Consider the following 22,557-nt stretch of genomic DNA (forward strand, 5'->3'; position numbering starts at 1 on the left):
AATGAGAATATGATGAAGAAGTAGAATAGGAAGAATAATAACAGTTGAATAAAATGAATATGTAGAATAGGAAGAATAATAATAGTTGAATAAAATGAATATGAAGAATGTAATCAAAAAAAAAAAAAAAGGTAAAGGATGAAGAAGAAGATGAATAAGGTGAAGAAGAAGTTGATGTCAAAGATGCTGATGATGATGAAGATGAAAGTGTGGGAAAAGTAAAAAAAAAAGAAGAAAAAAAAGAAGGGGAAGGGCGTGGAATAGTGAAACATCAATATCTGACAAAATAAAAAAGAAATTTACATAGTCAATATCTTTGTCACTCCGAACGTCTTAAAAAAAAACAAAAACATGCTATTCTATTTGATTGGGCTAAACCTCTATGACTTTAATGTCTCCGCCACCTCCCCAAATACATCCTGCATTATTCTTTGTTGTTTTCCTTCATGTAGAATGAACCTACAAGGAAAGAAAGGGTTTATTTTAATTCCGATATTTTGGTCCCATTGACTTGCATTGGGATCGGGTATCGGTATCGGCGATATCCGATATTTTTTGAATATCGGCCGATCCTATCCGATACCGATACTTTCCGATATCGGAAGGTATCGCTCAACACTAGTTATGGGTCAATGTACCAGCAGACTCATCTATCACTGGCTGGGCAATGGGCAGGATGAGGAGGAAACACAGATATAGGCCCAAAGAATAAAGTGGGCTAAATGCAGTTCAAAATTGGTAACACAGGATTAACCAGGGGGCATTGCAGTGGAGGACAACTGGAATGAGAGGCTGACACAGAGAGTAGGCCCAAATCAGTAAGTAGTCGAAATGCAGTTCAAAATTGGCAACAGTAGTAAACAGGCGGCACAGCTTTGTTCAGTGGAGGAGAACAGCAAGGAGTGGCAGACACCGATAGTAGGCCCCAACCCAACTAGTAGGCCAAATGCAGTCTAACATTAACAACTACTTAACGAGAGCCTGAAAATGGAATTTCAGGACAGGAAACCAGGAGAACAGCAAGGAGCGGCAGACACTGTTAGTAGGCCCCAAACCAACTAGTACGCCAAATGCAGTTGTTCCATTTAACAACTATTTAACAAGAGCCTGAAGATAGAAGCTCAGGAAAGGCAACCTGGAGAACACCTTGGAGCGGAAGACACCGTCTCTACAACCCAGACCCAACTTGTAGGCCTAATGCAGTGTTGTTTCAACAACTACTTAACGAGAGCTGGAAGACCGAAGCAATGGCGAGGAAACCTGGGGAACACCTTGGAGTGGGACACACCGTCTCTCTACACCCCATACCAAATTTGTAGGCATAATGCAGTGTAGTTTGCAACAACTACTAAACGACAGTCGGAAGACCGAAGCAATGGCGAGGAAACCTGGGGAACACCTTGGAGTGGGACACACCGTCTCTACACCCCATACCAAATTTGTAGGCCTAATGCAGTGTAGTTTGCAACAACTACTAAACGAGAGTCGGAAGACCGAAGCAATGGCCAGGAAACCTGGGGAACACCTTGGAGTGGAACACACCGTCTCTACACCCCATACCCAATTTGTAGGCCTAATGCAGTGTAGTTTGCAACAACTACTAAACGAGAGTAGGAAGATCGAAGCAATGTGGACGAAACCTGGGGAACACCTTGGAGTGGGACACACCGTCTCTCTACACCCCATACCAAATTTGTAGGCCTAATGCAGTGTAGTTTGCAACAACTACTAAACGAGAGTCGGAAGACTGAAGCAATGGCGAGGAAACCTGGGGAACACCTTGGAGTGGGACACACCGTCTCTACACCCCATTCCAAATTTGTAAGCCTAATGCAGTGTAGTTTGCAACAACTACTAAACGAGAGTCGGAAGACCGAAGCAATGGCGATGAAACCTGGGGAACACCTTGGAGTGGAACACACCGTCTCTACACCCCATACACAATTTGTAGGCCTAATGCAGTGTAGTTTTCAACAACTACTAAACGAGAGTAGGAAGATCGAAGCAATGTGGACGAAACCTGGGGTACACCTTGGAGTGTAACACACCGTCTCTCTACACCCCATACCCAATTTGTAGGCCTAATGCAGTGTAGTTTGCAACAACTACTAAACGAGGGTAGGAAGATCGAAGCAATGTGGACGCAACCTGGGGAACACCTTGGAGTGTAACACACCGTCTCTCTACACCCCATACCCAATTTGTAGGCCTAATGCAGTGTAGTTTGCAACAACTACTAAACTAAAGTAGGAAGATCGAAGCAATGGAGACGAAACCTGGGGCACACCTTGGGGCGGCAGACACCTTTAGTAGGCCCTACCAAAGTAGTAGCCCCAATGTAGTTTTAAAATTCCTAGAGGCTGAAAACAAGACTATTGACGCTCTGCTTTTTTCAAAGGAGGACAGCTGTATTGAGTGGCGCAGACAGACACAGGTAGTAGGCCTTAAACCAAAAATGTGGCTCACTGCAGTTTAAAAAAGGTTACAGGGGTACACAGGCAGCATTGCTCTGGGCAGTGGAGGACAATTTCAATAGTGGACCGCAGACAGACTTTGTACGCCTACTATTAAAAAAAGGATGCTCTATGCAATTTAAAATAGGTTCCAGGGGTCCACGGGCAGCAGTGGTGTGGTCAGTGGACGAATATTGGAAGGAGGGACCGCAGACAGGCATAGTAGGCCTAACATAACAAATTTAGGCAGTAGGCACTTTAAAATTGGTTCCAGGGGTACACGGGCAGCAGTGGTGTGGTCAGCGGAGGAAAATTTGAATTAGGGACTACAGACAGACTTTATAGGCTATATAGTAGGGTAAACCATCAGCACTCAGACACCGGATGCACGCTCCAAGGTCCAAGGATCCAATCGGACACAAACGTATAAGAAAAGAAGAAAAGCAGCATCCATACCAGGTGATGAAAATCCAAAACGTATCTTTATTCTGCCATGGTAAAATACAACGTTTCGGCCAGGTTGGCCTTTGTCAAGTATACACAGAATTAAAAATGGCCATCTTAAATAGTGTGGAGCTCACATGAGCACCAATCACCATCCAGAGGCGGCCTTTATTCAATATACATCAAACTTTGCTTAAATATCTACTGTAATACACATATATCATTGATTACATTTAAATAATGTCGCCACTATTTCCATCACATAAATATATACACACAGAAGGACACAATACTTAAAATCCCATATGTAAACAAACATGTCATACATCGTTGATCCAATGAGTGTATCTGTTGTCAGGTTGCTATGGTGGCACCTCCACCAATCACACGATGTCCATGAGTCAGTCCCCTTTATCCTCCAATCACAGGATGCTAAAGAAAGAGCGCAAAAAATAAATGCAGCCAATCAGGATGGGCAAGGATGTGTCTAATCGTCAAAGGACGCCGGCGCATGCGCGCAAGGCGCCCCGCAGACCCGGCCACATGACCGCCCCACAGCGCACCCCAGCGCGCACGCGCCAAGCGTCCCAGACGCCGAAGACCGCCCGCGCACGCGCACCCGCCGCACCGCTGAGACAACCACCCGGCCGTCCCGCAATGCAGACGAACGCGCACGCGCGAAGCGCTCCCAACCAAGTCCCGCCCAGAGACACAGGACACAGCGGCAAGTCATATGAACGGGCTGTGTACACAGCGAAAACACGCTGTGCCGACCAACCCGCTCACACACCGCACTGAGCCTGCGCTACAGAGGGGACGCAGACATAGCCATCTCTATGGCAACCACCCCTGCCATATAACCTGTCAGGCAACCCGCCCAGGAAAGAAACCATCTCACCATAGAAAAAAAAGAAAAAATATAATAAGATAAATATCTACCAATCTTAAAAAAGAAAGAAGGAAAAAAAGAAAAACACAAATAAAAGCAAATAAAATACACGAGCAAGAGCACGCTCACTGAGTGAGGGTGGGAAAACACAATGTCCATAAATACTTATTATTGGATTAACCATAGTTTTATCAGACTCAAATATCATTATGACAGTTATGTCATACAGATCTGAAGGTTATATTCTAAATTAAGCCCCCTGGGCTGCAATGTTCCCAATATAGAAATCCACCTTAGTTCTTTTTGTCTCAATTTGAGTTTCCTATCACCCCCTCTCCTCAGTGCCGGGACCCCATCAATTACTCTAAAACGCAGCTGGTTGATAGAATGTCTACACTCACTGAAATGCCTAGGGATCGGTAGATCGGTCAGATTAGTACGTATCGTGCTCTTGTGCTTACTTATTCGCTGTCTCACTTCTTTCCTGGGCGGGTTGCCTGACAGGTTATATGGCAGGGGTGGTTGCCATAGAGATGGCTATGTCTGCGTCCCCTCTGTAGCGCAGGCTCAGTGCGGTGTGTGAGCGGGTTGGTCGGCACAGCGTGTTTTCGCTGTGTACACGGCCCGTTCATATGACTTGCCGCTGTGTCCTGTGTCTCTGGGCGGGACTTGGTTGGGAGCGCTTCGCGCGTGCGCGTTCGTCTGCATTGCGGGACGGCCGGGTGGTTGTCTCAGCGGTGCGGCGGGTGCGCGTGCGCGGGCGGTCTTCGGCGTCTGGGATGCTTGGCGCGTGCGCGCTGGGGTGCGCTGTGGGGCGGTCATGTGGCCGGGTCTGCGGGGCGCCTTGCGCGCATGCGCCGGCGTCCTTTGACGATTAGACACATCCTTGCCCATCCTGATTGGCTGCATTTATTTTTTGCGCTCTTTCTTTAGCATCCTGTGATTGGAGGATAAAGGGGACTGACTCATGGACATCGTGTGATTGGTGGAGGTGCCACCATAGCAACCTGACAACAGATACACTCATTGGATCAACGATGTATGACATGTTTGTTTACATATGGGATTTTAAGTATTGTGTCCTTCTGTGTGTATATATTTATGTGATGGAAATAGTGGCGACATTATTTAAATGTAATCAATGATATATGTGTATTACAGTAGATATTTAAGCAAAGTTTGATGTATATTGAATAAAGGCCGCCTCTGGATGGTGATTGGTGCTCATGTGAGCTCCACACTATTTAAGATGGCCATTTTTGATTCTGTGTATACTTGACAAAGGCCAACCTGGCCGAAACGTTGTATTTTACCATGGCAGAATAAAGATACGTTTTGGATTTTCATCACCTGGTATGGATGCTGCTTTTCTTCTTTTCTTAGACTTTATAGGCTGTCCCCTGTGGACCATGCATCCAACACATTAACCCAGTGCGCCGTAATGGACACGTAACTTTTTGTGGACATGCCTACTGGTTCATGCGTCTCTTGTCAGGTGCACCTTTCTACTGTTTGATTGCCTGAGTGCTATGACAATGCAGACTTTTTCATGCCGGTGGAGGGCTGGGATGGCTTTTCTCACAAAAGAAATGTCGACTGGATAGCTTGAACCGTGGTACAGCGTAGTTCATCTGGGTTTTCTAAATATAAAACAAAGAAAAAAAGGAGGCTCCATGCACTTTCAGCTGGGTTCCAGGGGTACACGGCCAGCATTGGTCTGGTCAGTGGAGAACTATTGGAAGGAAGGACCGCAGACAGGCTTTGAAGGCCTAACATAATAAATTAGGGCTGTAGGCACTTTAACATTGGTTCCAGGGGTACACGGGCAGCAGTAGACTGGTCAGTGGAGGCCTAGTGGAAGGAGGGACCGCAGACAGGCTTCGAAGGCCTAACATAAAAAAAATTGGGCTGAAGGCACTTTTAAATAGGTTCCAGGGGTACACGGGCAGCAGTGGTCTGGTCAGTGGAGGAGTAGTAGAAAGAAGGGACCGCAGACAGGCTTCGAAGGCCTAACATAATAAAATTGGGCTGTAGGCACTTTATAATTGGTTCCAGGGGTACACGGGCAGCAGTGGTCTGGTCAGTGGAGGAGTAGTAGAAAGAAGGGACCGCAGACAGGCTTCGAAGGCCTAACATAATAAATTAGGGCTGTAGGCACTTTAACATTGGTTCCAGGGGTACACGGGCAGCAGTAGACTGGTCAGTGGAGGCCTAGTGGAAGGAGGGACCGCAGACAGGCTTCGAAGGCCTAACATAATAAATTAGGGCTGTAGGCACTTTGAATTCTCTTGCAGGGGTACACAGGCAGTGGGCACCATTGGTGTTGTCAGCGGCGGCCGATTGTAATGAGTGTCTGCCAGTTAGTAGTCCCAAAAAATCAATACATGTTAATGTCTCGCATTACAACAAAAAGAAAAACCAAAAGGGTGCAATCATTAGGTACAGGGTTGTGCTCCTCTGTGCTGTTTCAGACCTAGTAATTTTGCACAAAGTATTTACTTGGGTAAATATAGGACACTGCCCCTGACTATGTTAAGTACCATCATACATGTCAACACAATGGTATTGTCAGTGGCAGTAATTTACGGATGTCCGCACATAGACTAAACATAGGTGTAACTGTGAGAGATAATTGTGCAAGTGGTAGAGCAATGTTTGAGCTGGGGGTGGGTGAACTCTCTTGTGGCTGGCGGTACAGGCCCAGGGCCCCTCATGTTACAACAGTGTGTCTGGCGTTGGGTGCGCACCACCACCGCCAGAGACACTTTATTGTACTGTGAGGGACCCAGTGGCAGTGCCGTAGACCAAAAGCGGGCACACCCACCTCTTCAGACAAACAGCACTCTCAGGGGTGCTTGCGCCAAGTGGCGATACCACGGCCCCGTGTGGGGAGTTTGGCCATTTAGGGAGGTGTAAACATGTCGTATACTGGACAATCAGCTGCTGCAAATTACGAGATTGGTAAAGTCATTCAGAGTAGTCCACAGGCAATACCTTTTCATAGGAAAGCTAGGTGTCGGCCGGGCAAGGTGGGGCAAAAGAATTCGATATCCAGTTGTGGTTCATTTTAATGAAGGTTAGATCATCAACATTTTGGGTGGCCAGATGAGTCCTTTTTTCGGTTAATATTGAACCTGCAGCACTGAATACTCGTTCTGATAGGACACTAGCTGCCGGGCAAGCAAGCTCCTGCAATGCATATTCTGCCAATTCTGGCCAGGTGTCTAATTTGGATGCCCAGTAATCAAATGGGAATGACGGTTGAGGTAGAACATCGATAAGTGATGAAAAATAGTTAGTAACCATACTGGACAAATGTTGTCTCCTGTCACTTTGAATTGATGCAGCAGTACCTGTCCTGTCTGCGGTCATAGCAAAATCACTCCACAACCTGGTCAGAAAACCCCTCTGTCCAACGCCACTTCTGATTTCTGCACCTCTAACACTTCTGTTCTGCTGCCCCCTGCTGCTCGTGTGAGTACGATCACGGGCGCTGTGTGCTGGGAATGCCTGAAGCAAATGGTCAACAAGAGTTGATTGTTTGGTTGCTAATATTAGTTCCAAGTTCTCATGTGGCATAATATTTTGCAATTTGCCTTTATAGCGAGGATCAAGGAGGCAGGCCAACCAGTAATCGTCATCGTTCATCATTTTAGTAATGCGTGTGTCCCTTTTGAGGATACGTAAGGCATAATCCGCCATGTGTGCCAAAGTTCCAGTTGTCAAATCTGCGGTTGTGCTTGGTTGAGGGGCAGTTTCAGGCAAATCTACGTCACTTGTGTCCCTCAAAAAACCAGAACCCGGCCTTGCCACGCCACCAATTTCCAGTGGCCCCGGAAAAGCATCCTCATTAAAAATATACTCATCCCCATCATCCTCCTCGTCCTCCTCCTCTTCGCCCGCTACCTTGTCCTGTACACTGCCCTGACCAGACAATGGCTGACTGTCATCAAGGCTTTCCTCTTCCTCTGCTGCAGACGCCTGATTTTTTTTGTGCGTCAAACTTTGCATCAGCAGACGCATTAGGGGGATGCTCATGCTTATTATGGCGTTGTCTGCACTAACCAGCCGTGTGCATTCCTCAAAACACTGAAGGACTTGACACATGTCTTGTATCTTCAACCACTGCACACCAGACAACTCCATGTCTGCCATCCTACTGCCTGCCCGTGTATGTGTATCCTCCCACAAAAACATTACAGCCCGCCTCTGTTCGCACAGTCTCTGAAGCATGTGCAGTGTTGAGTTCCACCTTGTTGCAACGTCTATGATTAGGCGATGCTGGGGAAGGTTCAAAGACCGCTGATAGGTCTGCATACGGCTGGAGTGTACGGGCGAACGGCGGATATGTGAGCAAAGTCCGCGCACTTTGAGGAGAAGGTCGGATAACCCCGGATAAGTTTTCAGGAAGCACTGCACCACCAGGTTTAAGGTGTGAGCCAGGCAAGGAATGTGTTTCAGTTGGGAAAGGGAGATGGCAGCCATGAAATTCCTTCCGTTATCACTCACTACCTTGCCTGCCTCAAGATCTTCTGTGCCCAGCCACGACTGCGTTTCTTTCTGCAAGAACTCGGACAGAACTTCTGCGGTGTGTCTGTTGTCGCCCAAACACTTCATAGCCAATACAGCCTGCTGACGCTTGCCAGTAGCTGCCCCATAATGGGACAACTGGTGTGCAACAGTGGCAGCTGCGGATGGAGTGATTGGGCGACTTCGATCTGTGGACTAGCTCTCGCTTCTGCAGGAGGACGAGGAGGAGGAGGAGGGGGGTGCAAACGCCTACAGCCAACTGTTTCCTAGACCGTGGGCTAGGCAGAACTGTTCCGAAATTGCTGTCCCCTGTGGACCCTGCATCCACCACATTCACCCAGTGTGCTGTGATGGACACGTAACGTCCCTGGCCATGCCTACTGGTCCATGCATCTGTTGTCAGGTGCACCTTTGTACTCACAGATTGCCTGAGTGCATGGACGATGCGCTCTTTAACATGCTGGTGGAGGGCTGGGATGGCTTTTCTCGAAAAGAAGTGTCGACTGGGTAGCTTGTAGCGTGGTACAGTGTAGTCCATCAGGGCTTTGAAAGCTTCACTTTCAACTAACCGGTAGGGCATCATCTCTAACGAGATTAGTCTAGCTATGTGGGCGTTCAAACCCTGTGTACGCGGATGTGAGGATAAGTACTTCCTTTTTCTAACCAGAGTCTCATGTAGGGTGAGCTGGACTGGAGAGCTGGAGATCGTGGAACTAGCGGGTGTGCCGGTGGACATTGCAGACTGAGAGACGGTTGGAGACGGTATTGTTTCCGCCTGTGCCCTAGATGCAGTGTTTCCTACTACGAAACTGGTGATTCCCTGACCCTGACTGCTTTGGCCTGGCAAAGAAACCTGCACAGATACTGCAGGTGGTGCGGAAAATGGTGGCCTTACAGTGACGGCAGGGATGTTGCATTGGTGAGTAGCTTCATTGGCCGAGGGTGCTACAACCTTAAGGGACGTTTGGTAGTTAGTCCAGGCTTGCAAATGCATGGTGGTTAAATGTCTATGCATGCAACTTGTATTCAGACTTTTCAGATTCTGACCTCTGCTTAAGGTAGTTGAACATTTTTGACAGATGACTTTGTGCGGATCAATTGGATGTTGTTTAAAAAAATGCCAGACTGCACTCTTTCTACCATCGGATACCTTTTCAGGCATTGCAGACTGAGCTTTAACCGGATGGACACGCTGTCCTCCAACAGTTTTTGGCTTTGCCACGCGTTTTGGGCCAGATACGGGCCCGGCAGATGGAACCTGTTGCGATGTTGATGCCTGCTGCGGCCCCTCCTCCTCCGCTTCAGAACTACTGCCGCCTGCACCCTGTTCCCCCAGTGGCTGCCAATCGGGGTCAACAACTGAGTCATCTATAACCTCCTCTTCTAGCTCGTGCGCAACTTCGTCTGTGTCACCGTGTAAGTCGGTGGTAGAGCGTTCGTGACGGGGCAACATAGTCTCATCAGGGTCTGATTCTGGATCAGTACCCTGCGAGGGCAATGTTGTGGTCTGAGTCAAAGGACCAGCATAGTAGTCTGGCTGTGGCTGTGGCTGTGTATCAGTGCACTCCATGTCAGATTCAACTTGTAATGGGCATGGCCTGTTAACTGCTTCACTTTCTAAGCCAGGGACGGTATGTGAAAATAGTTCCATGGAGTAACCCGTTGTGTCACCTGCTGCATCCTTCTCTGTTGTTGTTTTTGCTGAAGAGGACAAGGAAGCGACTTGTCCCTGACCGTGAACATCCACTAACGACGCGCTGCTTTTACATTTACCAGTTTCAAAAGAGGAGGCAAAAGAGCTAGAGGCTGAGTCAGCAAGGTAAGCCAAAACTTGCTCTTGCTGCTCCGGCTTTAAAAGCGGTTTTCCTACTCCCAGAAAAGGGTGTGCGAGAGGGAAATTGAAAAAACAAACAAGCAAGCAGCTGTCTTCCCTTAGCTCTCCTGATGCCGGGTATAGACCCTGCTGCCTACCTATCACCATGCCGCCCGCCGCTGTTCCAGCAACAGACTGAAGAGGACTTGCCACTGCACTGCTTTTTATAGGCCAAGGACCCATTGTGACACGTGAGGGTTCCAGCCCATTGTGACACGTGAGGGTTCCTGAGCATGGCCAAGGGCTCATTGTGACACGTGAAGGTTCTGCGCGCAGATTCTATCTAATGCAGGTAGTGCACCTGGTTGCTAGAAAGCATTAGAATACTCACACAGGTGGAGATAGGCAGCATATTCAAGATCTGCACAGACACAATTTTTCCCTTTCTTTAAATACATGTACACCAAATTTAAAAGTCAGTGGTCCACAAGAGGGAGACAATGTTTCACAAAAGAAATCATGCTGTCACAAATGTGGTATGTATGGCAGAACTACTCATGGGTTGCTTAAATTTAAACACTAAGTACTGATAGCAAGGGGCCTAACTTTGTAGATGGTCTATTTGCAACACTGTAACAAAGGCCAAATACATGTCCACATCTTCACACGCCGGTTGCAACCTGTAAAGAGAGATTGATTGATTGATTGATTGATTGATAGATTTCATATTGAACGCAATACAATGCTTGACATGCATAGGTGCAAACAATGCGCACACAAAATGTTGCAACTGGTAATAGGTAAATCAAGCAAAATGCATTTGGCATCTGAAATGTGCAACTTTGACCCTGAAAAGAATTCACAGAATGGGTTATAACACACCTTGTGCTGATTTCAATTCAATCTGTATTTGGAAGCCGGATCAGAGAAGGAGTGCACTGTTCCCGGAGAGACCGCAATAATGGCTCAATGCGTGGAGTGGACAGAGCAAGCTCTTTTTCCATCTCCCTGTTCTAAAAATCAATTTAATATATGGTCCCCAAATAGGAGACGTATCAGATAGTAAACTGATAAGAACAGATGCTACACTTGATCTTGAGCGGCGGCGACGACGACAATGACGGCGACGATTTCAGCCAAAAGGCCGAGCAGCGGTAACCAGATATGGCTTAGCACTTTCACCACACCAAGGCAGCCTAACACTGATTCTTCATCTGGCCAAAAGACCAAGAAGCAATAACCAGAAATCGTTTTGCACTTGTGCCGCACAAGGCCTAACACTGATACCCTTTGAGGAGATGGAGCAAAAGATTGCCCTGAGGAGGACATTTTGGCAAAGCGGACGCCTTCACAGTGACAGTTCTGCTCTTTGCTCAACCTGTGAGCCACTCGTTTTTAATCTGCATAACCCCACCTATTGTAGACCTCCCACCCCCCCTTTGTTCCAATGTGCACTACTGAGTGCCAGGAGGAGGTGTGCGAGAGGTAAATTGAAAAAACAAACAAGCAAGCAGCTGTCTTCCCTTAGCTCTCCTGATGCCGGGTATAGACCCTGCAGCCTACCTATCACCATGCTGCCCGCCGCTGTTCCAGCAGCAGACTGAAGAGGACTTGCCACCGCACTGCTTTTTATAGGCCAAGGGCCCATTGTGACACGTGAGGGTTCCAGCCCATTGTGACACATGAGGGTTCCAGAGCATGGCCAAGGGACCATTGTGACACGTGAGGGTTCCAGAGCATGGCCAAGGGCTCATTGTGATACGTGAGGGTTCCGCCCTCAGATTCTATCTAATGCAGGTAGCGCGCCTGGTTGCTAGAAAGCATTAGAATACTCACACAGGTGGAGATAGGCAACATATTCAAGATCAGCATAGACACAATTTTTTCCTTTCTTTAAATGCATAGACACCAAATTTAAAAGTCAGTGGTCCACAAGAGGGAGACAATGTTTCACAAAAGAAATCATGCTGTCACAAATGTGGTATGTATGGCAGAAATACTCATGGGTTGCTTAAATTTAAACACTAAGTACTGATAGCAAGGGGCCTAACTTTGTAGATGGTCTATTTGCAACACTGTAACAAAGGACAAATACATGTCCACATCTTCACACGCCGGTTGCAACCAGTAAAGAGAGATTGATTGATTGATTGATTGATCGATTGATTTAATATTGAACGCAATACAATGCTTGACATGCATAGGTGCAAAAAATGCGCACACAAAATGTTGCAATTGGTAATAGGTAAATCAAGCAAAATGCTTTTGGCATCTGAAATGTGCAACTTTGACCCTGAAAAGAATTCACAGAATGGGTTATAACACACCTTGTGCTGATTTCAATTCAATCTGTATTTGGAAGCCGGATCAGAGAAGGAGTGCACTGTTCCTGGAGAGACCGCAATAATGGCTCAATGCGTGGAGTGGACAGAGCAAGCTCTTTTTCCATCTCCCTGTCCTAAAAATCCATTTAATTTATGGTCCCCAAATAGGAAACGTATCAGATAGTAAACTGATAAGAACAGATGCTACACTTGATCTTGAGCGGCGGCGACTACGACGACGACGATTTCAGCCAAAAGGCCGAGCAGCAGTAACCAGATATGGTTTAGCACTTTCACCACACCAAGGCAGCCTAACACTGATTCTTGATCTGGCCAAAAGACCAAGAAGCAATAACCAGAAATCGTTTTGCACTTGTGCCGCACAAGGCCTAGCACTGATACCCTTGTGGAGATTGAGCAAAAGATTGCCCCGAGGAGGACATTTTGGCAAAGCGGACGCCTTCACAGTGACAGTTCTGCTCTTTGCTCAACCTGTGAGCCACTCGTTTTTAATCTGCATAACCCCACCTATTGTAGACCTCCCACCCCCCCTTTGTGCCAATGTGCACTACTGAGTGCCAGGAGGAGGTGTGCGAGAGGGAAATTGAAAAAACAAACAAGCAAGGAACTGTCTTCCCTTAGCTCTCCTGATGCCGGGTATAGACCCTGCTGCCTACCTATCACCATGCTGCCCGCCACTGTTCCAGCAGCAGACTGAAGAGGACTTGCCACCGCACTGCTTTTTATAGGCCCAGGGCCCATTGTGACACGTGAGGGTTCCAGCCCATTGTGACACGTGAGGGTTCCAGAGCATGGCCAAGGGCTAATTGTGACATGTGAAGGTTCCGCGCGCAGATTTTATCTAATGCAGGTAGCGCGCCTGGTTGCTAGAAAGCATTAGAATACTCACACAGGTGGAGATAGGCAGCATATTCAAGATCAGCATAGACACAATTTTTCCCTTTCTTTAAATACATAGACACCAAATTTAAAAGTCAGTGGTCCACAAGAGGGAGACAGTGTTTCACAAAAGAAATCATGCTGTCACAAATGTGGTATGTATGGCAGAACTACTCATGGGTTGCTTAAATTTAAACACTAAGTACTGATAGCAAGGAAGGGGCCTAACTTTGTAGATGGTCTATTTGCAACACTGTAACAAAGGCCAAATACATGTCCAAATCTTCACACGCCGGTTGCAACCAGTAAAGAGAGATTGATTGTTTGATTGATTGATTGATAGATTTCATATTGAACGCAATACAATGCTTGACATGCATAGGTGAAAACAATGCGCACACAAAATGTTGCAATTGGTAATAGGTAAATCAAGCAAAATGCATTTGGCATCTGAAATGTGCAACTTTGACCCTGAAAAGAATTCACAGAATGGGTTATAACACACCTTGTGCTGATTTCAATTCAATCTGTATTTGGAAGCCGGATCAGAGAAGGAGTGCACTGTTCCCGGAGAGACCGCAATAATGGCTCAATGCGTGGAGTGGACAGAGCAAGCTCTTTTTCCATCTCCCTGTTCTAAAAATCCATTTAATATATGGTCCCAAAATAGGAAACGTATCAGATATTAAACTGATAAGAACAGATGCTACACTTGATCTAGAGCAGCGGCGGCAACGATGATTTCAACCAAAAGGCCAAGCTGCGGTAACCAGATATGGTTTAGCACTTTCACCACACCAAGGCAGCCTAACACTGATACCCTTTGGGGAGATAGAGCAAAAGATTGCCCTGAGGAGGACATTTTGGCAAACCGGACGCCTTCACAGTGACAGTTCTGCTCTTTGCTCAACCTGGGAGCCACTCGTTTTTAATCTGCATAACCCCACCTATTGTAACCCTCCCATCCCCCCCCCTTTGTTCCAATGTGCACTACTGAGTGCCAGGAGGAGGTGTGCGAGAGGGAAATTGAAAAAACAAACAAGCAAGGAGCTGTCTTCCCTTAGCTCTCCTGATGCCGGGTATAGACCCTGCTGCCTACCTATCACCATGCTGCCCGCCGCTGTTCCAGCAGCAGACTGAAGAGGACTTGCCACCGCACTGCTTTTTATAGGCCAAGGGCCCATTGTGACACGTGAGGGTTCCAGCCCATTGTGACACGTGAGGGTTCCAGAGCATGGCCAAGGGCCCATTGTGACACGTGAGGGTTCCGCGCGCATATTCTATCTAATGCAGGTAGCGCACCTGGTTGCTAGAAAGCATTAGAATACTCACACAGGTGGAGATAGGCAGCGTATTCAAGATCAGCACAGACACAATTTTTCCCTTTCTTTAAATACATAGACACCAAATTTAAAAGTCAGTGGTCCACAAGAGGGAGACAGTGTTTCACAAAAGAAATCATGCTGTCACAAATGTGGTATGTATGGCAGAACTACTCATGGGTTGCTTAAATTTAAACACTAAGTACTGATAGCAAGGGGCCTAACTTTGTAGATGGTCTATTTGCAACACTGTAACAAAGGCCAAATACATGTCCACATCTTCACACGCCGGTTGCAACCAGTAAAGAGAGATTGATTGTTTGATTGATTGATTGATTGATAGATTTCATATTGAACGCAATACAATGCTTGACATGCATAGGTGCAAACAATGCGCGCACAAAATGTTGCAATTGATCAAGATAAATCAAGCAAAATGCATTTGGCATCTGAAATGTGCAACGTTGACCCTGAAAAGAATTCACAGAATGGGTTATAACACACCTTGTGCTGATTTCAATTCAATCTGTATTTGGAAGCCGGATCAGAGAAGGAGTGCACTGTTCCCGAAGAGACCGCAATAATGGCTCAATGGGTGGAGTGGACAGAGCAAGCTCTTTTTCCATCTCCCTGTCCTAAAAATCCATTTAATATATGGTCCCCAAATAGGAGACGTATGAGATAGTAAACTGATAAGAACAGATGCTACACTTGATCTTGAGCGGCGATGACGACGACGACGACGATTTCAGCCAAAAGGCCGAGCAGCAGTAACCAGATATGGTTTAGCACTTTCACCACACCAAGGCAGCCTAACACTGAATCTTGATCTGGCCAAAAGACCAAGAAGCTATAACCAGAAATCGTTTTGCACTTGTGCCGCACAAGGCCTAACACTGATACCCTTTTGGGGAGATTGAGCAAAAGATTGCCCTGAGGAGGACATTTTGGCAAACCGGACGCCTTCACAGTGACAGTTCTGCTCTTTGCTCAACCTGGGAGCCACTCGTTTCTAATCTGCATAACCCCACTTATTGTAACCCTCCCACCCCCCCTTTGTTCCAATGTGCATTACTGAGTGCCAGGAGGAGGTGTGCGAGAGGGAAATTGAAAAAACAAACAAGCAAGCAGCTGTCTTCCCTTAGCTCTCCTGATGCCGGGTATAGACCCTGCTGCCTACCTATCACCATGCTGCCCGCCGCTGTTCCAGCAGCAGACTGAAGAGGATTTGCCATCGCACTGCTTTTTATAGGCCCAGGGCCCATTGTGACACGTGAGGGTTCCAGCCCATTGTGACACGTGAGGGTTCCAGAGCATGGCCAGGGGCCCATTGTGACACGTGAGGGTTCCAGAGCATGGCCAAGGGCCCATTGTGACACGTGAGGGTTCCAGCCCATTGTGACACGTGAGGGTTCCAGAGAATGGCCAGGGGCCCATTGTGACACGTGAGGGTTCCAGAGCATGGCCAAGGGCCCATTGGGACACGTGAGGGTTCCAGCCCATTGTGACACGTGAGGGTTCCAGAGCATGGCCAAGGGCTCATTGTGACACGTGAAGGTTCCGCGCGCAGATTCTATCTAATGCAGGTAGCGCGCCTGGTTGCTAGAAAGCATTAGAATACTCACACAGGTGGAGATAGGCAGCATATTCAAGATCAGCACAGACACAATTTTTCCCTTTCTTTAAATACATAGACACCAAATTTAAAAGTCAGTGGTCCACAAGAGGGAGACCATGTTTCACAAAAGAAATCATGCTGTCACAAATGTGGTATGTATGGCAGAACTACTCATGGGTTGCTTAAATTTAAACACTAAGTACTGATAGCAAGGAAGGGGCCTAACTTTGTAGATGGTCTATTTGCAACACTGTAACAAAGGCCAAATACATGTCCACATCTTCACACGCCGGTTGCAACCAGTAAAGAGAGATTGATTGATTGATTGATTGATTGATAGATTTCATATTGAACGCAATACAATGCTTGACATGCATAGGTGAAAACAATGCGCACACAAAATGTTGCAATTGGTAATAGGTAAATCAAGCAAAATGCATTTGGCATTTGAAATGTGCAACTTTGACCCTGAAAAGAATTCACAGAATGGGTTATAACACACCTTGTGCTGATTTCAATTCAATCTGTATTTGGAAGCCGGATCAGAGAAGGAGTGCACTGTTCCCGGAAAGACCGCAATAATGGCTCAATGCGTGGAGTGGACAGAGCAAGCTCTTTTTCCATCTCCCTGTTCTAAAAATCCATTTAATATATGGTCCCCAAATAGGAGACGTATCAGATAGTAAACTGATAAGAACAGATGCTACACTTGATCTTGAGCGGCGGCGACGACGATTTCAGCCAAAAGGCCGAGCAGCGGTAACCAGATATGGTTTAGCACTTTCACCACACCAAGTCAGCCTTACACTGATTCTTGATCTGGCCAAAAGACCAAGAAGCTATAACCAGAAATCATTTTGCACTTGTGCCGCACAAGGCCTAACACTGATACCCTTTGGGGAGATTGAGCTAAGATTGCCCTGAGGAGGACATTTTGGCAAACCGGACGCCTTCACAGTGACAGTTCTGCTCTTTGCTCAACCTGGGAGCCACTCGTTTTTAATCTGCATAACCCCACCTATTGTAACCCTCCCATCCCCCCCCCTTTGTTCCAATGTGCACTACTGAGTGCCAGGAGGAGGTGTGCGAGAGGGAAATTGAAAAAACAAACAAGCAAGGAGCTGTCTTCCCTTAGCTCTCCTGATGCCGGGTATAGACCCTGCTGCCTACCTATCACCATGCTGCCCGCCGCTGTTCCAGCAGCAGACTGAAGAGGACTTGCCACCGCACTGCTTTTTATAGGCCAAGGGCCCATTGTGACACGTGAGGGTTCCAGCCCATTGTGACACGTGAGGGTTCCAGAGCATGGCCAGGGGCCCATTGTGACACGTGAGGGTTCCAGAGCATGGCCAAGGGCTCATTGTGACACGTGAAGGTTCCGCGCGCAGATTCTATCTAATGCAGGTAGCGCACCTGGTTGCTAGAAAGCATTAGAATACTCACACAGGTGGAGATAGGCAGCATATTCAAGATCTGCACAGACACAATTTTTCCCTTTCTTGAAATACTTAGACACCAAATGTAAAAGTCAGTGGTCCACAAGAGGGAGACAATGTTTCACAAAAGAAATCATGCTGTCACAAATGTGGTATGTATGGCAGAACTACTCATGGGTTGCTTAAATTTAAACACTAAGTACTGATAGCAAGGGGCCTAACTTTGTAGATTGTCTATTTGCAACACTGTAACAAAGGCCAAATACATGTCCACATCTTCACACGCCAGTTGCAACCAGTAAAGAGAGATTGATTGATTGATTGATAGATTTCATATTGAACGCAATACAATGCTTGACATGCATAGGTGCAAACAATGCGCACACAAAATGTTGCAATTGGTAATAGGTAAATCAAGCAAAATGCATTTGGCATCTGAAATGTGCAACTTTGACCCTGAAAAGAATTCACATAATGGGTTAAAACACAACGTGCGCTGATTTCAATTCAATCTGTATTTGGAAGCCGGATCAGAGAAGGAGAGCACTGTTCCCGGAGATACCGCAATAACGGGTCAATGCGTGGAGAGGACAGAACAAGCTCTTTTTCCATCTCCCTGTCCTAAAAATCCATTTACTATATGGTCTCCAATTAGGAGACATATCAGATATTAAACTGATAAGAACAGATACTACAATTGATCTTGGGCGGCGGCGACGACGAAGTTCAATCATAGCCAAAAGGCAATAACCAGAAATGGTTTTGTACTTGTGCCGCCCCGAGGCCTGACACTGATCCTTCATCCTAGCCAGAAGGCCAAGAAGCAATAACCAGAAATCGTTTTGCACTTGTGCCGCACCAAGGCCTAACACTGATACCCTTTGGGGAGATGGAGCAAAAGATTGCCCTGAGGAGGACATTTTAGCAAACCGGACGCCTTCACAATGACAGATCTGCTGTACGTTCAAGCTGTGAGCCACTCGTTTTTAATCTGCATAACCCCACCTATTGTAACCCTCCCCCCTCTTTGTTCCAATGTGCACTACTTAATGAGTGCCAGGAGGAGGTGTGTTATGAACAGGTAATTCAGAACCACAATGGACCTTGAAGTTCAGAGCACACAAAGTGACCTGACAATTACCAAAAACATAGGACGAGCTCTGAGACGTGGGAACTCTGCTGACCGCAATCCCTAATCCTATCCAACCACACTAGAGGTAGCCGTGGAGCGCTCCTGACCAGTCCTATGCGCCGCGAGCACAGCCTGAGAAACTAGCTAGCCCTAAGAAAGAAAAATAAGCCTAGCTTGCCTCAGAGAAATACCCCAAAGGAAAAGGCAGCCCCCCACATATAATGACTGTGAGTTGAGATGAAAATACAAACGCAGAGATGAAATAGATTTAGCAAAGTGAGGCCCAACTTACTGAACAGACCGAAGATAGGAAAGATTGCTTTGCGGTCAACACAAAACCCTACAAACAACCACGCAGAGGGGGCAAAAAGACCCTCCGCACCGACTAACGGTACGGAGGTGCTCCCTCTGCGTCCCAGAGCTTCCAGCAAGCAAGAAAAAACAATATAGCAAGCTGGACAGAAAAAATAGCAAACAAAAATAACAAGCAAAACTTAGCTTATGCAGGAAGACAGGCCACAGGAATGATCCAGGAGAAAGCAAGACCAATACTAGAACATTGACTGGAGGCCAGGATCAAAGCACTAGGTGAAGTTAAATAGAGCAGCACCTAACGACTTAACCTCATCACCTGAGGAAGGAAACTCAGAAGCCGCAGTACCACTCTCATCCACCAAAGGAAGCTCATAGACAGTACCAGCCGAAGTACCACTCACGACCACAGGAGGAAGCTTGGCCACAGAATTCACAACAGTACCCCCCCCCCCTTTGAGGAGGGGTCACTGAACCCTCACCAGAATCCCCAGGCCGACCAGGATGAGCCACATGAAAGGCACGAATCAGATCGGCAGCATGGACATCAGAGGCAAAGACCCAGGAATTATCTTCCTGACCATAACCTTTCCACTTAACCAGATACTGGAGTTTCCGTCTCGAAACACGAGAATCCAAAATCTTCTCCACTATATACTCCATCTCCCCTTCAACCAAAACCGGAGCAGGAGGATCAATAGATGGAACCACAGGTGCCACGTATCTCCGCAACAATGACCTATGGAACACGTTATGGATGGAACCAAACCAAATCCCCAACACAAAGTCGGGGACCCACACAGCGCCTGTGGTTATCGAAACGTTGAGCCTTCTCCTGGGACAAAGTCAAATTGTCCACTACATGAGTCCAAATCTGCTGCAACCTATCCACCACAGTATCCACACCAGGACAGTCCGAAGACTCAACCTGCCCTGAAGAGAAACGAGGGTGGAACCCAGAATTGCAGAAAAACGGCGAAACCAAAGTAGCCGAGCTGGCCCGATTATTAAGGGCGAACTCAGCCAAAGGCAAAAAGGACACCCAATCATCCTGATCAGCAAAAACAAAACATCTCAGATATGTTTCCAAGGTCTGATTGGTTCGTTCAGTCTGGCCATTTGTCTGAGGATGGAAAGCCGAGGAAAAAGACTAATCAATGCCCATCCTAGCACAAAAGGCTCGCCAAAACCTCGAAACAAACTGGGAACCTCTGTCAGAAACGATGTTCTCTGGAATGCCATGTAAACGAACCACATGCTGGAAAAACAATGGCACCAAATCAGAGGAGGAAGGCAATTTAGACAAGGGCACCAAAAGGACCATCTTAGAGAAGCGATCACAAACCACCCAAATGACCGACATTCTTTGAGAGACGGGGAGATCCGAAATAAAATCCGTAGAGATATGTGTCCAAGGCCTCTTCGGGACCGGCAAAGGCAAAAGCAACCCACTGGCACGAGAACAGCAGGGCTTAGCCCGAGCACAAATCCCACAGGACTGCACAAAAGAACGCACATCCCGCGACAGAGACGGCCACCAAAAGGATCTAGCCACCAAATCTCTGGTACCAAAGATTCCAGGATGACCAGCCAACACCGAACAATGAACCTCAGAGATAACTTTATTCGTCCACCTATCAGGGACAAACAGTTTCTCCGCTGGGCAACGGTCAGGTCTATTAGCCTGAAATTTTTGCAGCACCCGCCGCAAATCAGGGGAGATTGCAGACAAAATTACCCCCTCTTTGAGAACATCCGCCGGCTCAGGCAAACCCGGAGAATCGGGCACAAAACTCCTAGACAGGGCATCCGCCTTCACATTTTTAGAGCCCGGAAGGTACGAAACCACAAAGTCAAAACGGGAGAAAAACAGCGACCAACGAGCCTGTCTAGGATTCAACCGTTTGGCAGACTCGAGATAAGTCAAGTTCTTGTGATCAGTCAAGACCACCACGCGATGCTTAGCTCCTTCAAGCCAATGACGCCACTCCTCGAATACCCACTTCATGGCTAGCAACTCTCGATTGCCAACATCATAATTTCGCTCAGCAGGCGAAAATTTCCTGGAAAAGAAGGCGCATGGTTTCATCACCGAGCAATCAGAACTTCTCTGCGACAAAACAGCCCCTGCTCCAATTTCAGAAGCATCAACCTCGACCTGGAACGGAAGCGAAACATCTGGTTGGCACAACACAGGGGCAGAAGAAAAATGACGCTTCAACTCCTGAAAAGCTTCCACAGCAGCAGAAGACCAATTGACCACATCAGCACCCTTCTTGGTTAAATCAGTCAACGGTTTAGCAATACTAGAAAAATTATTGATGAAGCGACGATAAAAATTAGCAAAGCCCAGGAACTTCTGCAGACTCTTCAGAGATGTTGGCTGAGTCCAATCATAAATGGCCTGAACTTTAACAGGGTCCATCTCGATAGTAGAAAGAGAAAAAATGAACCCCAAAAATGAAACCTTCTGAACACCAAAGAGACACTTTGACCCCTTCACAAACAAAGAATTAGCACGCAGGACCTGGAACACCATTCTGACCTGCTTCACATGAGACTCCCAATCATCCGAGAAGACCAAAATATCATCCAAGTATACAATCAGGAATTTATCCAGGTACTCTCGGAAGATGTCATGCATAAAGGACTGAAACACTGATGGAGCATTAGAAAGCCCGAATGGCATAACCAGGTACTCAAAATGGCCTTCGGGCGTATTAAATGCTGTTTTCCATTCATCGCCCCGTTTAATACGCACAAGATTATATGCACCACGAAGATCTATCTTGGTGAACCAACTAGCCCCCTTAATCCGAGCAAACAAATCAGACAGCAGCGGCAAGGGGTACTGAAATTTGACCGAAATTTTATTTAGAAGGCGGTAATCAATACAAGGTCTCAGCGAACCATCCTTCTTGGCCACAAAAAAGAACCCCGCTGCCAATGGCGACGATGACGGGCGAATATGACCCTTCTCCAAAGACTCCTTCACGTAACTCCGCATAGCGGCGTGCTCAGGTACAGATAAATTAAACAGTCGACCCTTAGGAAACTTACTACCAGGAATCAAATCGATAGCACAATCACAATCCCTATGCGGAGGTAGGGCATTGGACTTGGGCTCATCGAATACATCCCGGTAATCAGACAAGAACTCTGAGACCTCAGAAGGGGTGGATGATGAGATAGACAGAAATGGAACATCACCATGTACCCCCTGACAACCCCAGCTGGACACAGACATTGATTTCCAATCTAATACTGGGTTATGGACTTGTAGCCATGGCAACCCCAACACGACCACATCATGCAGATTATGCAACACCAGAAAGCGAATATCCTCCTGGTGTGCAGGAGCCATGCACATGGTCAGCTGGGTCC

General features: G+C 47.0%; 3 non-coding genes and 3 pseudogenes across 3 annotated transcripts; all 6 read right to left on the reverse strand.

Annotated features, from left to right (window-relative positions):
- Positions 1–11,057: 11,057 nt before the first annotated feature.
- LOC138652324 (U2 spliceosomal RNA) lies at positions 11,058–11,248 on the reverse strand. The gene has a single exon (XR_011315600.1). It is a non-coding gene; the product is annotated as a U2 spliceosomal RNA (small nuclear RNA).
- A 1,254-nt stretch (positions 11,249–12,502) lies between these two features.
- Positions 12,503–12,699, reverse strand: LOC138652330 (U2 spliceosomal RNA). Its single transcript, XR_011315604.1, has one exon. It is a non-coding gene; the product is annotated as a U2 spliceosomal RNA (small nuclear RNA).
- Positions 12,700–13,904: 1,205 nt separating this feature from the next.
- LOC138652327 (U2 spliceosomal RNA) lies at positions 13,905–14,097 on the reverse strand. The gene has a single exon (XR_011315602.1). It is a non-coding gene; the product is annotated as a U2 spliceosomal RNA (small nuclear RNA).
- Positions 14,098–15,225: 1,128 nt separating this feature from the next.
- Positions 15,226–15,404, reverse strand: LOC138652332 (U2 spliceosomal RNA; annotated as a pseudogene).
- Positions 15,405–16,841: 1,437 nt separating this feature from the next.
- LOC138652325 (U2 spliceosomal RNA) lies at positions 16,842–17,054 on the reverse strand (annotated as a pseudogene).
- A 1,211-nt stretch (positions 17,055–18,265) lies between these two features.
- On the reverse strand, positions 18,266–18,477 carry LOC138652323 (U2 spliceosomal RNA; annotated as a pseudogene).
- Between the last annotated feature and the right edge of the window lie 4,080 nt (positions 18,478–22,557).

The sequence above is a fragment of the Ranitomeya imitator genome, chromosome 10 (genome assembly GCF_032444005.1).
Source record: "Ranitomeya imitator isolate aRanImi1 chromosome 10, aRanImi1.pri, whole genome shotgun sequence".
In the NCBI taxonomy this organism is placed as follows: Eukaryota; Metazoa; Chordata; class Amphibia; order Anura; family Dendrobatidae; genus Ranitomeya; species Ranitomeya imitator.